Source organism: Lepidochelys kempii, chromosome 9 (assembly GCF_965140265.1).
Source record: "Lepidochelys kempii isolate rLepKem1 chromosome 9, rLepKem1.hap2, whole genome shotgun sequence".
Taxonomy (NCBI): Eukaryota; Metazoa; Chordata; order Testudines; family Cheloniidae; genus Lepidochelys; species Lepidochelys kempii.
The window spans coordinates 69,894,018-69,909,178 of record NC_133264.1 but is presented as its reverse complement, the minus strand read 5'-3'; the positions used below and the strand labels follow the sequence as shown (position 1 = coordinate 69,909,178).

At 39.8% G+C, this 15,161-nt stretch overlaps 1 protein-coding gene across 7 annotated transcripts in view; it reads left to right on the top strand.

Moving 5' to 3' along the window:
• Positions 1–15,161, top strand: part of PCDH11X (protocadherin 11 X-linked) — a 1,012,591-nt gene that overhangs the window by 172,132 nt on the left and 825,298 nt on the right. The gene's annotated exons all lie outside the window — the stretch shown is intronic.

Genomic DNA, 15,161 nt, shown 5'->3' with positions numbered 1-15,161 from the left:
AAGAGAATGTAAAGTTCTTTATACTCCCTGCATTCTTTTAAATCATATACATGTTATCACTTTACTTATATCACCATAAGCCATGTTGTGAATTAATTATTATTTATAGTTATTTCCACAAGATTTTTAATACTGATATTGCTGCTATGGATCATAACTACAAATGATCAAATCATTGCTGTTTATTTTTATAGGCTCAATAGGAATAGTGAGAAAATAACTACTTCCTGCTTACTTATTCACAAAACTACTATAGTAAGCATTCACCTTTTAAATTACTGGCGAGCGTTCACTTAACTTTTTAACTAAACATTATTTTACCTTATGCTTACTGAAATCTTGATAACTTCTGTATACCAGGTGCCATATGCTTAATCTTTTCAAATACTTTTTTTTAAAAAAAGGCTTGCTCTTAGAGTGATAAAGTAGAAAATACCATAAATTTGATTACACCTTAAAAATTTTGCATATTTAGCTAGCACAAGTTAAAAATTGCTGGCTTTTGTAGTTGTTGGTTAGGGCTATTTAACTATTTTTGATTAACATTTATTTTTCTAAAGTTAAATTGCTTTACTTTAGCACATCTGATTTAGGAAACAAAATTTGCTAATGCCTTCAGTTGCAACTTGGTTCCTGGTTCCTGTATATCTATTGCATCACATTTTAGGCAATAATGCTTAAAAGGGTGTGTGCATTATTTAACAATATTAGTGTTTCATATAAAATACAAAATTTCTTAGGAAGCAGAAGGAGTATAAAGAACCCTGTTTTCTGCACTTATATGAAGACTCATATGACATTAGTTTACTAGAATAAAATGGGGTATAGTCTTTGATTTTTAACTCAGCTGTATACAGTATGTGTAATTTTCTTTAAATGGAAAAATTTCTTAATGATTCATCAGTTAGACTACCAAATGGAATTCTCATATGCTACTGTATGTTTGATGTAAAAGTATTTAAAACAGGCTTGTATGTAAATATTTCCATTGCCTCAGTTCTTAGATTGCAGAGTGTCTACAATGACGTTCCCTTCATATTTGCTATCTGGCTCTTTTTTTAAAAAATGGTTATTTGGCTATCTGGTCTGTAAAATATAATAAATTTTATTAATAATGAATTATGTATTGTAATTTAGCATATTATATTGCATAAGCATAGATATGACTGTTATAGAAGAATATTTCATTTGTTATAATGAAATCTTTTTCCTGGGAAGAAGATTTATTTACAAGACAGTTTCATCATTCGTATTCATATTCCCTTTAGAGTACTAATTCTGCAAGTTAAATGAGCACCAAGTTTCAACAGTAATGGTATTTATTGAGTTTTCCTTCAGCACCACAATTTAGCCAGTTCTTTTGGCTTGTTGCCTGCATTTTACAATGTAGAAATGGAGGGAAGTCTTTATGTTTAATATACTATTATGGATGATATTGAGTCTCAGTGAGAGAGTTTGGTCTAACAAATGTGATCAGCACCTTTTTCTATAATTACTTTTTGCCTAAATAGCACACACTGTCGGTCATTAATAGAAGGAAACATCCAAACTGTTCTGTGGTGTGAAGAACTGGCTTCCGTACCCACTAGTGCAGGAACTCAGCCAGGTTTCAGAATATTTTTTTGGATGACTTCTGTGGGTACTGAGGCTGTAGACCAGAAGAGGGCAAACTACGGCCCGCAGGCCGCATCCAGCCTGCGGGACCGTCCTGCGCGGCTCTTGAGCTCCCGGCTGGGGAGGCTAGCCCCCGGCCCCTCCCCTGCTGTCTCCCCTCCCGTGCAGCTACGCGCCATGCGGGCAGCAAGGCTGCTAGTCCTGCCGCTCTGAGTGGCATGGTAAGGGGGTGGGGAGTGGGGGAGTTGGATTAGGGGCAGGGGATCCCAGGGGGCAGTCAGAAAGCAGGGGGCGGTTGGATGGGGTGGAGGTTCTGGGGGTGGTGGTCAGGGGACGAGGAACGGGACGAGGAATGGGGGGGTGGGTTGGAGAGGCGTGGGAGTCCCAGGGGGCCTGTCAGGGGGTGGGGGTGTGGATAGGGGTCGGGGCAGTCAGGGGGTTAGATAGGGGGGTGGAGTCCTGGGGGGCAATTGGGGTGGGGTTCCCTGGAGGGGGTGGGGCGGTCAAGGCACAAGGAGCAGGGGGGGTTGGATGGGTTGCTGGTTCTGAGGGGGACAGTCGAGGGCAGGAAGTGGGAGGGGGAGGATAGGGAGTGTTTGGGAAGACACAACCTTCCCTTCCCGGCCCTCCATACAGTTTCACAACCCCGATGTAGCCCTCAGGCCAAAAAGTTTGCCCACCTCTGTTGTAGGTGATCCATAGGTAAAACTCAAAGGTGAAATGTTCAGGTTTGATTAGGATAAGCATCCAAAAGTTAACTTCTTAGAGTCTTGGAGATAATGAGTTGGAAACAGTGTGAGAACAAGCTTTCTCATTACATTCCTGGCACTTCCACTTTTGCTCCCGGTTGGAAAATTTTCAAGAGCTACTTTTTTCCTGGTATTTTGGTGGTTGTGGTTCCAGTTATAAAGTGTAAATGGGAGGGAAAACATGATTTTATAACTTTTAAAAGGCTAGATTTAGAGATTTGGAGAAGGTTCAGCAGGCTGTTGTTTTTTTCCAAGCCAGTAACTCCTCTGTAGGTAGAAAAGTTAGGTTAGGAGGTAAAGCCCAGATCCTCTTAACTCCCATTGAAATCACTTAGGTTTTGTGACTAAATCTCTCTTTATGCCCTACTTCATTCCTCAGGTGATTTAGGAGGGCCAAATCCATCAATCAGTTTTTCCACAAAAAACAGATGATGTAGCTAATGCACTAGGAAAACAAAACTTTTTAAAAATTGTTTTCAAGTCCCATACCTGATCACTTTTTTTTAATGGGACAGTCCCTTCTGTTCTTCCTAGTTGTGCATTTTAATTTTTGTTTTCTTACATCTACATATTAGGTTTTTTTTAAAAAAAAGACTCCTTGGCAGACTGGCAGAGGACTTGTTCTGAGAGCTCTTTCCCCGTAAGTGGACTCATGGTATGTTCTCACTAAGGTCTCATCTTCATTGATGGCCACTTTCTAAATATGTACAGGTCAGTTTAGTTCTACACTGATCTTAGAGAGGGGAAAGGTAATTGGAGTGCAAATCCAGAGAAAAAAATTCTGTGGATAAGTACTTTTTGAAACTTTTAATGAGGATTTGTGTCCTGAATCAGAGCTGGGCTTATGTGATTGCTGAGCCAAAACCAGTGTGATTCCTGTGTTACATTCACCAATAGAAGTGCTGCTTCCTGCTGAATAGAGCCCCTAGTCAATGAAGACAAACGTTTTGAACAAGTTCAAATACAGTAAATAATACAAATGCTGCTTTTTTAATGGAAGACTAAGCATATTTTCTTTTGCAATAGCCATCACATATTTATCTTAGTTTGAAGCTTGGCTATACTGAAACTTCAGAATTTAGATTTTATCATTAATTACCATAATCTCAAGAAAACCTGGTGAAGATGTATCTCTGTGTTCAGTGCATATGCCACTCCTGTTGCCATTGCTGGGAGTTGTGTTTCTGTTTCGAAGGGATACCAGAATATCCTTTGTGCTAGTTCAGTACTGCAGCTGGTTCAGCAAACCAATAACGCCGGAGGCGAGTTTTACTGATGTTTAGCCCTACAACACAAATAGCCAAAGATGGCCCTCAGATATTGTTCTTCTGCTTCCTCTGACGTGTTGTCGATGCCTGGGTTGTATGTGAATACATGTCTACCAAAGTTTAGTGCCATTCATAATCTCAGACTTCTTGTTGTTTACCCTGATTTCAAGCGAAGAACAATAAGGAAAAGGAGGGAGAGGTAATATCTTTTATTGGAGCAACTTCTGTTGGGGAAAGAGAAAAGCTTTGGAGATTATACAGCTCTTCGTCTTTTTCAGGTTGTCATCGTCTTCTGAAGAGCTCTGTGTAAGCACAAAAGCTTGACTTTTTCACCAACAGAAGTTGGTCCAATAAAAGACATTATCTCACCCACCTTGTCTTTCTAATATCCTGGGACCAATACAGCTACAACATCAGTGCAAATAAGGGAAAGCTAATATTAGAGATCACACATGGCATGTAAAATGCATGTGTGAAAGCTACGTGTAAGTACTCTGTCGTAACAAAGAAGTTATTAGTCTTGGGGGGAATTTGTCATAGTCCTTCTGAATTTCATTAAGCAGAGGACTGCTAATGTATAATAGGGTACTGTCAAAAACTAAGATGGTATGTGATATAAAATAATTTTTTAACATATACTGTAATGCAGGCTCATTTTCTTATGCATTTCAATGTTTTCTGTTATCATGCTGCATATATTTATGGTACATCCTGGTCTTAAGTATTATTTGTAAAATATTTTTTTAACAAAGATTTTTTTAAATATATTTTTTTGCTTTCAAACTGGATTACAGGCACTGTTCCTTTTTGTGTCTTGTTTATCTACTTCTAAAATAAATTCTGTTTGAAGACTACTTGAATACCCTTTGGAGAAGCACTATTTTTAAATTCTGCTATCGGTCTATTAGCTCTCTGCTATAAAATACGTGAAGACACACACACAAATTGTTTTGACAGAGATTAGGAAGAGAAATTATTAAATCCACTTTACCACAAGTGAAATATTGTAATGTTTTATTGATCTCTAAGAAAGAACACCTCTCCCAAGACCATATACTCTAGAGCAGTGGGGCCCAATCAGTACACAGCTGTGGCCCATGTGACATCCTCAGGGCCATACAGGTGTTACTGGATGTGGCTCACATAACACTGCTCTTGAGTAGCTTAGCTCTGTTTTCTATCTTTCCTACCAAAGGATTAATTACTTTCCCAGGGAATGTTCAAGAATAGTTAATCATCTTCTAGTGGGGTGGAAAAGTTGCCATTAGATGTGGTATGTGTGTATGCACATGCAACACAATATGTAGTATATATAATATATTATCTAGTATGTAAGTTCACATGTGTCTATATCTATCTATCTGTTTCACATCAGAACAAAAATGAGCACCTGCAAAATGGGAGAAAGAGACAAACTCTCTGTAGCACAGTGATTAGGATACTGGCACAGATCAGTCTTTACCCTCCCTGAGATAGCTCTTCAGGACACAGGTTTGCATCCCAGAGCACTCCACATGTGGCAAAGGAGGAACTTGGACCTGTGTCTCCCACATCCCAGGCCAGTGCCTTAACCTCTCTGAGAAAGCTTCCTGATGAAAAGTTTTGTTGAAGCTGATACGGTTCCAGTTTTGCTAAAACAATTTCAACCAGCTCTACTTACTGCATAAATATGCACATGTATGTATACAATTTAAATTTAGATAGTGAAATCACGTACATGTGGATTTTTCATATTTAGTAAGCTTGCTGTCACCTTTAGGGCTTTTTTGTAAAGTGAAGAATTTTGCAATGGTAGATACAATATTTCTACTACCTTTGAACCAGGGTTTTGAACCATTTCAGCTTTATGATAGGTGTGGATAAATGCTGAAGCCTATTTAGCAAGTAACACTTTATTTTGTGAATGAGAGTTGCATGACGCTGTCAAAGAAATGAGGTTTGACTTTCCGCATGAAGCTGCTATCACACTGAAACAGGCAGTTGAATTTTAGCCTGTATCCCATTCAGATATTTCATCCTTCTTAGGTCAAGGGAGGGCACCCTTTACTGGGCTTGATAACTTTGCTTTACCTTTGTTCTATGTTTGTTTCTGGAATATGATGTTATATTTTGTTCTTGATCTGATTGCTCCGGTCCAGCCCCAGATATGCATCAGGGACCTCACCTCAAGGGGACTACCTGTTGTTTTGATTGTCCAGTCAGCACAAAAACTTCACTCTGATCTGAAGCAGCCAGTTGCAGATAAGCTGCAGGCAGGTAGTCACATTGACATAATTATGGGATTGAATGACTCCCACTATGGGTTTACTTTCCTGAAAGAAAATAATCTTCCATTCCACTTATTAGGATCCATGTACTGATAGTCTCTCTCTCTCTCCCCTCATCCCCATTACATCACCAAACCACTTCTGTGTTTTAAAAAAAATCACTTATGACAAGTTCAGGTCTCAGTCAGGCACTGAGACACCTCTGACTCAGGTAAGCCAAATAACCACTGACAGAAATATTTCAGGCAAGTGATGGGCATTCAGTGCCTCATTTCCTTTGACACCCCATCCCCCGACTGCCCATGTTTCATGACATGAAAAAGCAGAAATCATATTTGTTTGATTTAAGAGAAGCTATCGTGATACCTTTTACTCAAATGTGAAAGTATATGCCTACATGCAAGTATACAGCTTCTGTGAGAAAAATGCATTGTCTCCTATTTCCACAAACCATCTGGGTGGGAATTGATTTAAGCAGTATAAAACAATCCCCCAACCCCAAAATAACAAAAACACTGGTTATTTGCCAGGGTGAATGTTACCAACTACTAATAATTGAAGCACATAATCAATGTCACAAACTATTTAAATACCAACAAAGCAAATGTTAAATATCTGGGGTAAAGGTCTTTCAGTTTGTCAGGCAATCTCTTAACTAGTAGAAATAGAACCAGGACACTGCATAGTGAAATGCTTTCTGGAGATGTACATAATTATCACTGAGTGCTGCCTTGTAATCACTCTGTGTTTGGGGAGTTTGCCAACATTCAAGATTTAACTGGAATACTTCTCTTTATGTTAACGGGACAGGATGGGGCTCAGGGCTGGGGCAGGGAGTTAGGGTGCAGGAGGAGGTGCGGGTGTGGACTCTGGGAGGGAGTTTTGGATTGAAGCAGCAGGAAGAGCTTACACAGAGAGCACTGCTGTAATTGTATCTCCCTGTCATAAAGGCATGGATAAGTATGTACATTAGCCACTGTCAAGGTTCCTCCCCCACTCTGAACTCTAGGGTACAGATGTGGGGACCTGCATGAAAAACCTCCTAAGCTTATCTTTACCAGCTTAGGTCAAAACTTTCCCAAGGTACAAAATATTCCACCCGTTGTCCTTGGACTGGCTGCTACCACCACCAAACTAATACTGGTTACTGGGGAAGAGCTGTTTGGACGCGTCCTTCCCCCCAAAATACTTCCCAAAACCTTGCACCCCACTTCCTGGACAAGGTTTGGTAAAAAGCCTCACCAATTTGCCTAGGTGACTACAGACCCAGACCCTTGGATCTTAAGAACAATGAACAATCTTCCCAACACTTGCACCCCCCCTTTCCTGGGAAATGTTGGATAAAAAGCCTCACCAATTTGCATAGGTGACCACAGACCCAAACCCTTGGATCTGAGAACAATGAAAAAGCATTCAGTTTTTTACAAGAAGACTTTTAATAAAAAATAGAAGTAAATAGAAATAAAGAAATCCCCCCTGTAAAATCAGGATGGTAGATATCTTACAGGGTAATTAGATTCAAAAACACAGAGAACCCCTCTAGGCAAAACCTTAAGTTACAAAAAAGATACACAGACAGAAATCGTTATTCTATTCAGCACAATTCTTTTCTCAGCCATTTAAAGAAATCATAATCTAACACATACCTAGCTAGATTACTTACTAAAAGTTCTAAGACTCCATTCCTGGTCTATCCCCGGTAAAGACCAGCATATAGACAGACACAGACCCTTTGTTTCTCTCCCTCCTCCCAGCTTTTGAAAGTATCTTGTCTCCTCATTGGTCATTTTGGTCAGGTGCCAGCGAGGTTACCTTTAGCTTCTTAACCCTTTACAGGTGAGAGGAGCTTTCCCCTGGCCAGGAGGGATTTCAAAGGGGTTTACCCTTCCCTTTATATTTATGACAGCCACACAAAACTGCCTTTCCGAGACTATATTCTTCACAGGTTGCAAGTTATATTTGAGGCAGAAGCAGAGGAGGAGAACTCAAGGCCTAAAGCTTTTCATGTTAAGTTGCCTAAGGAGTTGTCCCATCAAAGTGCAAGCCTAAAAATTCACCTGTCTACCCAAGTGCCGTGTATAAATTAACAGCAGCGCAGCCTTAGTTGGATGAAGGCAATGCCTGCTGCTGGCCACTCAAGACTGAATTCAGTCAACCTACTAAACATCAAGAAAGCTGTCATGCTACTTCCTGACATAAAGTCAAGTACATGCTGGTGTGTCAGAAAAATACCATAACTCTTGATGGGTGTCAGGATGTACAATCTTAAAATGTGTAAAGTCAGAGCTGAAGGGGTAAATGTTCAGTGTGGAGATTGCCTTTCAGTGTGAAGAATCCCTAAGTGTTTTAGAAATTAATATATATAAACACATCACTTTCCACAAAAATGCAGCCATCTCTGGGGTGATAAAGCACTGCAGCAATTTAGGTTTCAGAGTAACAGCCGTGTTAGTCTGTATTCGCAAAAAGAAAAGGAGTACTTGTGGCACCTTAGAGACTAACCAATTTATTTGAGCATGAGCTTTCGTGAGCTACAGCTCACTTCATCGGATGCATACCGTGGAAACTGCAGCAGACTTTATATATACACAGAGAATATGAAACAATACCCCCTCCCACCCCACTGTCCTGCTGGTAATAGCTTATCTAAAGTGATCATCAGGTGGGCCATTTCCAGCACAAATCCAGGTTTTCTCACCCTCCACCCCCCGACACAAATTCAATTCATAGCTATGTGGGCTGTGATTTTTCAAAGGAATCTAAAGGAGTTATGTGCCTAACTCCTATTGAGTTTCAGTGGGATTTGGACACTTAAGTGTCACGGGCTTCTTTAAAAGACCAGCCATAAGAGCTCGATGCAAAAAGTGGAAAAAAATGTTTAAATGTACTGAAAGAGCTTGGCAAATTTTAGGTTGTTCCCCAGACAGACCATAGGAATATGACTTCAATGTACTCGGGTTAACGATTGCAGTCCTTGCTATGTCTCTAGGGAAAATCTGGCATTAAAGTGAACCATAAATCTACCTCAGAAAGGAGAAGATGAACACCCTCCTTCTGAAAGTGGATCACAACATTGTCAATCTCACTGGAATTGAAAGGGGCCGAGCAAAGATTGTACCCCAAAAGACCTATGCTCAACCTTATTTGAGTAGAGTGCTCAGCCAGCCAGCCTTTATGAGAGAAAACAAATCCATGAAACAGCCCCAATGGGGTCTTCATGTGCTCAGGAATCAGGCCACTATAGTAGAGAGTAAGCCCTCTCAGTAAACCCCACAAAACTTTTACTTTGTAGTTTCTAATGAAAAAAAAAATTGCAGCAGACTAGAGGAGAAAATAACACGCTGGCCAGGGCTGGCACAGATGCACCGAAAGCAAGGAAGGATTACTTGTTCCCTGACCGCCCACCCCAGCAAGTAGGCTGAGATCTCACCACAGGAGAGAATCTTGTCTCTACCTTCAAGTCTCTGTACAATGTCAACCTGTCTACATCTCTGCCCTTTTCTCTTCTATAGTCCTGCTCTTGTTCTATGCTCTGCTGTGTATCCCATCTCACCAAAGCCTTCATCCCCTTCTCTAAATTGCATGCCTCTTGTCATGCTGCTCCCTAAATATTCTATTAAGCATTTCGAACACGTGTAATGCAACATTATCATCCTATCTCTTGTCCATTATTTCTGAGCTGCACTAATACTGCATCCAAGAATAGTTACAATAAATAAATCCAGCATGAATTGATACTGCACCAGTATATTTGGTAAAGTTATGTGATTGGCTTTAAACAAAGTATTTTCCCCTGTGTATCTTGTTCTGTTCTGTGAAGCTTTCTCATCCAGGGAGATAAACAGTTAAACATTCTAGACTTTAAATAGTTTTTTGTCTCTTTAGAAGGAGATTTATCTAACCCTGAATCTCCAACTAGCATAAGAGCATCCAAAAGGGACATGGCATCTCATCTTTTAAAAAGGATAACAGAAAAAAAATCTTACTGCTTTCCTGGAGAGGATTATTTAGCCCAAATTCCCATTTACAGAGCTTATATTTTCTGACATTTTATGACCAAGGAGGGATTTGTCCACCCCTCCTCCTGTACTTCTCTACTAATGCTACAGTACGTTGTTCCGAAAAAAATACCATGCCCAAAAGTGCCCTAAAATCAGAGTGCACATACATCATTACAAATGTTTAAATACAAAACTATTTACTAATAGTCAGGGCCAGCTCTAGGTTTTTTGCCGCCCCAAGCAAAAAAAATTTTGGCCGCTCCCTCCCCCCCTTTTTTTTTGGCTTTTACACGTTTGCACTTTGCAATGTTTTTTGTTTTGTTTTGACTGTTTAAAATAAAAAAAAATGAAAACAGAGAATTTGTAGTTAATGAAATAAAACAATTTCCTACTAGGGTACTCATTTAATTTTAACAAAATCACATGCAGCAAAGGCGGGTGGGGGGGAGAAGCGCATCGACCCGCCGCCTCACCCCATGCAGGGGCTCATTGGTTGACTGATAAGGGCCGGGGGGGAAAAAAGGGTGGCCGGAATGCCGCCCCTGGAAATGTGCCGCCCCAAGCATGTGCTTGCTTTGCTGGTGCCTGGAGCCGGTTCTTTCAAAATCACTCGGTACCTAATGCCCATTTATTTCAATAGGACTTAGGCACCCAAATACCTTTTAAAATCTGGCCCTATGTGTTTTATCCTACAGTCTTTTACTCACATGTGCAATATTTATCCATGTGAATAATTTAATTTACTCCAATAGGCCTAAACACATGAGATAAGACTATTCAAGTGAGTAAGGGTTTTCAGGATCAATCCCCAAGGCATGTTGTTTTGTAGTGCTAGTTGAACATTCAAATTAGTCTTTATTGTATAAGCATTTTGGGATTTTTTCTAATAATTTTATTTATAGGTGTCTTCATTTTGATTCTCTTTAATTCTGCCAGCCTAAGTGTTGATTAAGGAGACATCGTCACGATTGCCCTATTCACAGCTTAAGAAATGAATCAAACCTTTTCAAAAGCTCAACATGAAGGTTGGATATTGAAAGCAGATAGAAATGGATCATGCAGTCAATAACAATACTTAGGAGGGCTTAGTTGGGGGGAAAACATTCTTTTGAAATGTTCTGTATACAAGATATAAAGCAGCACAATTATCCGCTTGCTTTCAGCAACCAAGAATGATTTATTAGTTACAGTAGTTTGGCTTTGAAACACTAAACGTGGATAAGAGAGCACGTGCTCAGCGTTTAAGGGTTCCAACATCTGACCTGACAATCTTCTTACAAAAAGTCATTTTGGAATTAGCAAATGACAACATGAGTTCTGAAATGGATATGAAATCAAACAGATTAAACAAAGGATTTCATTATTTCAGTGCCCTCTTTTAACACGTTAGCTACTTGAACTGTTTGTTTTTATGAGCCCAGATGGTACCAAGATGTATGTAAAATAAATAAATAAACACAGTAGAACAAATCAGATGCTTGGCTGCTGTTCAGTAATAGCTAAGGCTAAGCTTTAGTAAATTCCCATAAAGATGTGATAACTATAGAATCTCACACAATATACTGCAGTAGGCTTACTGGCAAGGCACACCATTCTGCTTGAGATAGGAGGGTACATTTAAAACTTTGTCATGAAAATGGATGCCATTGAAAGTTCTTTGTTAGGCAGCGTAATCAAGTGTGTCAAATCCATAAATGTGTCTCACACAACAGAAGCCACATTTACAATCCATTTAGCAAATAATGAGGGAAGTTGTAAGGATGTGGTAGGGCTTCATCAAGGACATTTTTCAGTCAAAATTTCTCACTGGAAATATTTTGGTTTTCTTACCATCTCTAATTATAAAGTGGCCTAAAATCAGGCTTTGTTAAGAAAAACAAACCAGTAACCCCAGGTTTGTCTAGGTGGAGCAGTGCACAGCTACTGTAATGCAGCTCAGGATCTGGTCCCAGACCAGTGGTGGGCAACCTGCGGGCCGCACGTGGGCCGTCAAGGTAATCCACTGGCGGACCACTAGACAGTTTGTTTACATTGACAGTCCGCAGGCACGGCCACCCGCAGCTCCCAGTGGCCACAGTTCGCCGTTCCCGGCCAATGGGAGCTGTGGGAAGTGGCAGCCAGCACGTACATGCAGCCCATGCCGCTTCCCACAGCTCCCATTGTCTGGCAACGGCAAACTGTGGCCACTGGGAGCTGTGAGTGGCCATGCCTGCAGACGGAAAATGTAAACAAAATGTCTAGTGGCCCACCACTGCATTATCCTGATGGGACGCATGTGGCCCGCGGGTCACAGGTTGCCCACCACACTGCCCTAGGTGAATAAATTACACTGCTTTCAGTCTTTTATCAATGAGTTATTTACAGTGCTGTTTCTGGTGTGTTGTTTTAGTTGTATGTTGACATCCATGCTATCCATATATGTTAGGAAGGACTTGGCAACAACTGGAGGATAGAGCAGAAATATGTAGAGATACCTGAATATCGTCAGATGCCAGGAAAATAATACCAGACCCAATATTTAGTCTCTCCAGCAGAACAACTTTAGCTACCCAATGTTGGGAGAATCCTTAAAAACAGAAATGAAAAAAAAACTTGAGAGCACTCTCCAACATATGATAGAGAATGTGCTCTCATTCTGCTTGGGATATTACATATGATACTTCATAATAAATGAAATGACCACTCTATTTGCAAAGTTTACACAGATAAATGCCATCACTAGTTTCCCTAGTGTTATAGACTAAGGATGTCTAGACACTGGAATCCTAGGAGGAGGTAATGAGAAGCATGGGACATCACTTCCAGAAAACATCCAAATCATGGTACTGCATAAGTCTTGCAAAAACTGGAATCTATGCATTACTGACAGGCAGTGTGGAGTAATCTGTTCCTGTTTCAGTGGAGTGACCTAGCTGGATCAAAGCAAAATATATCTCCTTTCTTAAAAAAAATAATATTTTTTACTTCCTTCATCTGAAGCTTCACAAGTGGCACTGCAGAGAGATATTTGTATAATGACACTATCCAGATGGAGGAGGATGCAATTTCCTGTTCATAAATGCGTCTCTCAATGAAAATTTCTGTTTGATGGCTCAAAATGATCTTGCAGGATTCAGATAGCCCTAAAATGGTAACACTGATATGAAAAGATGACTTATTTGAAATGTCAATACTATTTTATCTCACTTCCCTTGCATTGGTATTCCATTTAGTTTATAGTTGGGAGTTTCTCCCTGGTTTCAGCATGTATTATACGGCACCCTCTAATGTTTTCTCCCTTATCGGGGACTGAGCATATTTCTTTGTGTTGCTGCTAGGCCATGCTATGGCAAGGATGAAGCAACAAACCGGATTCTCAAATTGAACACAATAATACTACTGAGTGATCCATCTGCATGGTACTGGACCAGTCCAATTATATCTATATCTTTTTTGATAGAAATATTTTGGCTTGCCTAATAATTATGTTCTACAGTGTAAGTATGTCAGCTGAATAGTGTGAAGAACACAGTGCTGCTGTTCCTGTTGCTGTGACCTGTACTGTGGAGAAATGGAAGACTTAATTCTCCAAAGCTCACAATCCAGCACTAAAAATAATAAATTTAGAACCAGGAGAGAGAAAATCTGTATTAAAAGAGAACAGTGACAAAGAGGATATAATTATGTGAGCCAAAATATGAAATAATAATGAGGCAGTGAGTTCCCAGTAACTGAGGGAATTGTGAAAGTAATGCAGAGGCCTCTGCCAGGAATATGCACACACATTTCTGATGCAACAAGAGAACTTTGATCTCAGCGAAGTATCTAAAGATTGGGCTATAATTATTCTGAGTCAAAATATTAAATAATAATGAGACAATTCCTAATAACTGAAGGAATTACAGAGTACGATAATATACTAATCTACTGCCCGCCTGAAAGAGGCAGTCAGACAGTGATGTATGAATGGTGTTAATTTTTTCCCCCTGACTCAATCCAGCTCGATCCAAGAACAGAGCTGAAATATAGCCAAACCAAATGGTTTCTAACTCATCTGACCTTTCTGATGTCACACAATAGGTTCAGTCAATGAGAGACAAAAAGGAAAATTCTAGGTGACTTATCTCAACAAACTATGCTCAAAATGTATAATGAAGACCAGTCTGGCTCATATATTCACAACATGTGTGCGCACACAAACCCGAGTGTAGCATAAAGCTTCTACCCAGTGGCTGTACACCTGAATAAAACTCAAGCAAACTTGTGCTGGTTTATGGAGACAGATCAAACACAGACCAAGAATTACTTTGAGTACTTGTCTAGAGAGGCACAGTGCACCCAGCTGTAGCAGTTCAACCAATTCTTTCTCTCTTCCTAACGCCTTAGGAATTTTAGTCCTTTTCTCTACAGCAAATCCAAATGACCCTATTCCCCCACCTCTGTCTCGTGTATTCAGCCCATTCTTGCATCATTAGAGTCAGTTCTGGAAACTTCCTGGTTCATTCAACACTGGCCAGGTAGAGTGCAAAAACATGATTTGTACCGTAAAGCAATAATAGTAATTGGTAGAGTACATGTTTATACAGAAACACTTTTCTGTCAGTAGTAAAGTCAGGACCATTGATGTAAAAAACATAAATACATTTTAAACTCTTTGATCACTCTCCTTTTTTGTTTTTTTCTTCCCCAAAAGAAATCCACTCTTTAACAGCTATTGAAATCTCAGTGTTTAAAAAGCCATCTGAGTGCAACAACATTGAGGTAGAGCTTGCAAGTGAAGGGCAAACTTCCTTTAGACCTTATTTGTTTATTTATTTATTTATTTGCAGGGAGTGGGGAGCTAGGTGGTTGGTTTTATTAATTTTTTAAAAATTATTTGACAAGAGCATCTGGGCCTCAACAGAATGCACAAATAATAACAGAGATTTTGGAAATGCCTAGGAAAGGAGAGATGCCATACCACTCTGGGGTTCTGTTTAATTTGAGTGTCTTTGGTTCTTTTCCAATTCCTGGCTGAGTGAAGAAGTAACATCCTTAGAAATGACTAGGTTTTAATTTAAATTTCTAGAATCTATAAGATTGAATAAGTTTCTAGGTGGGGTCTTGAGCCAAACATTTGCTTAGTTTGAGATGATCCCAAGCAATATCCTTTCCTTTTTCACAGGAGTTCCATGGCAGCATTTGCTAGCATACACGCCAGTCACCTGTCCATGCTTTCCTGAGCAGTGCTGATTTTCAGTTCTGTGTATGAATTGCCTAGTGGTGTATATTAGAAGGAATAAA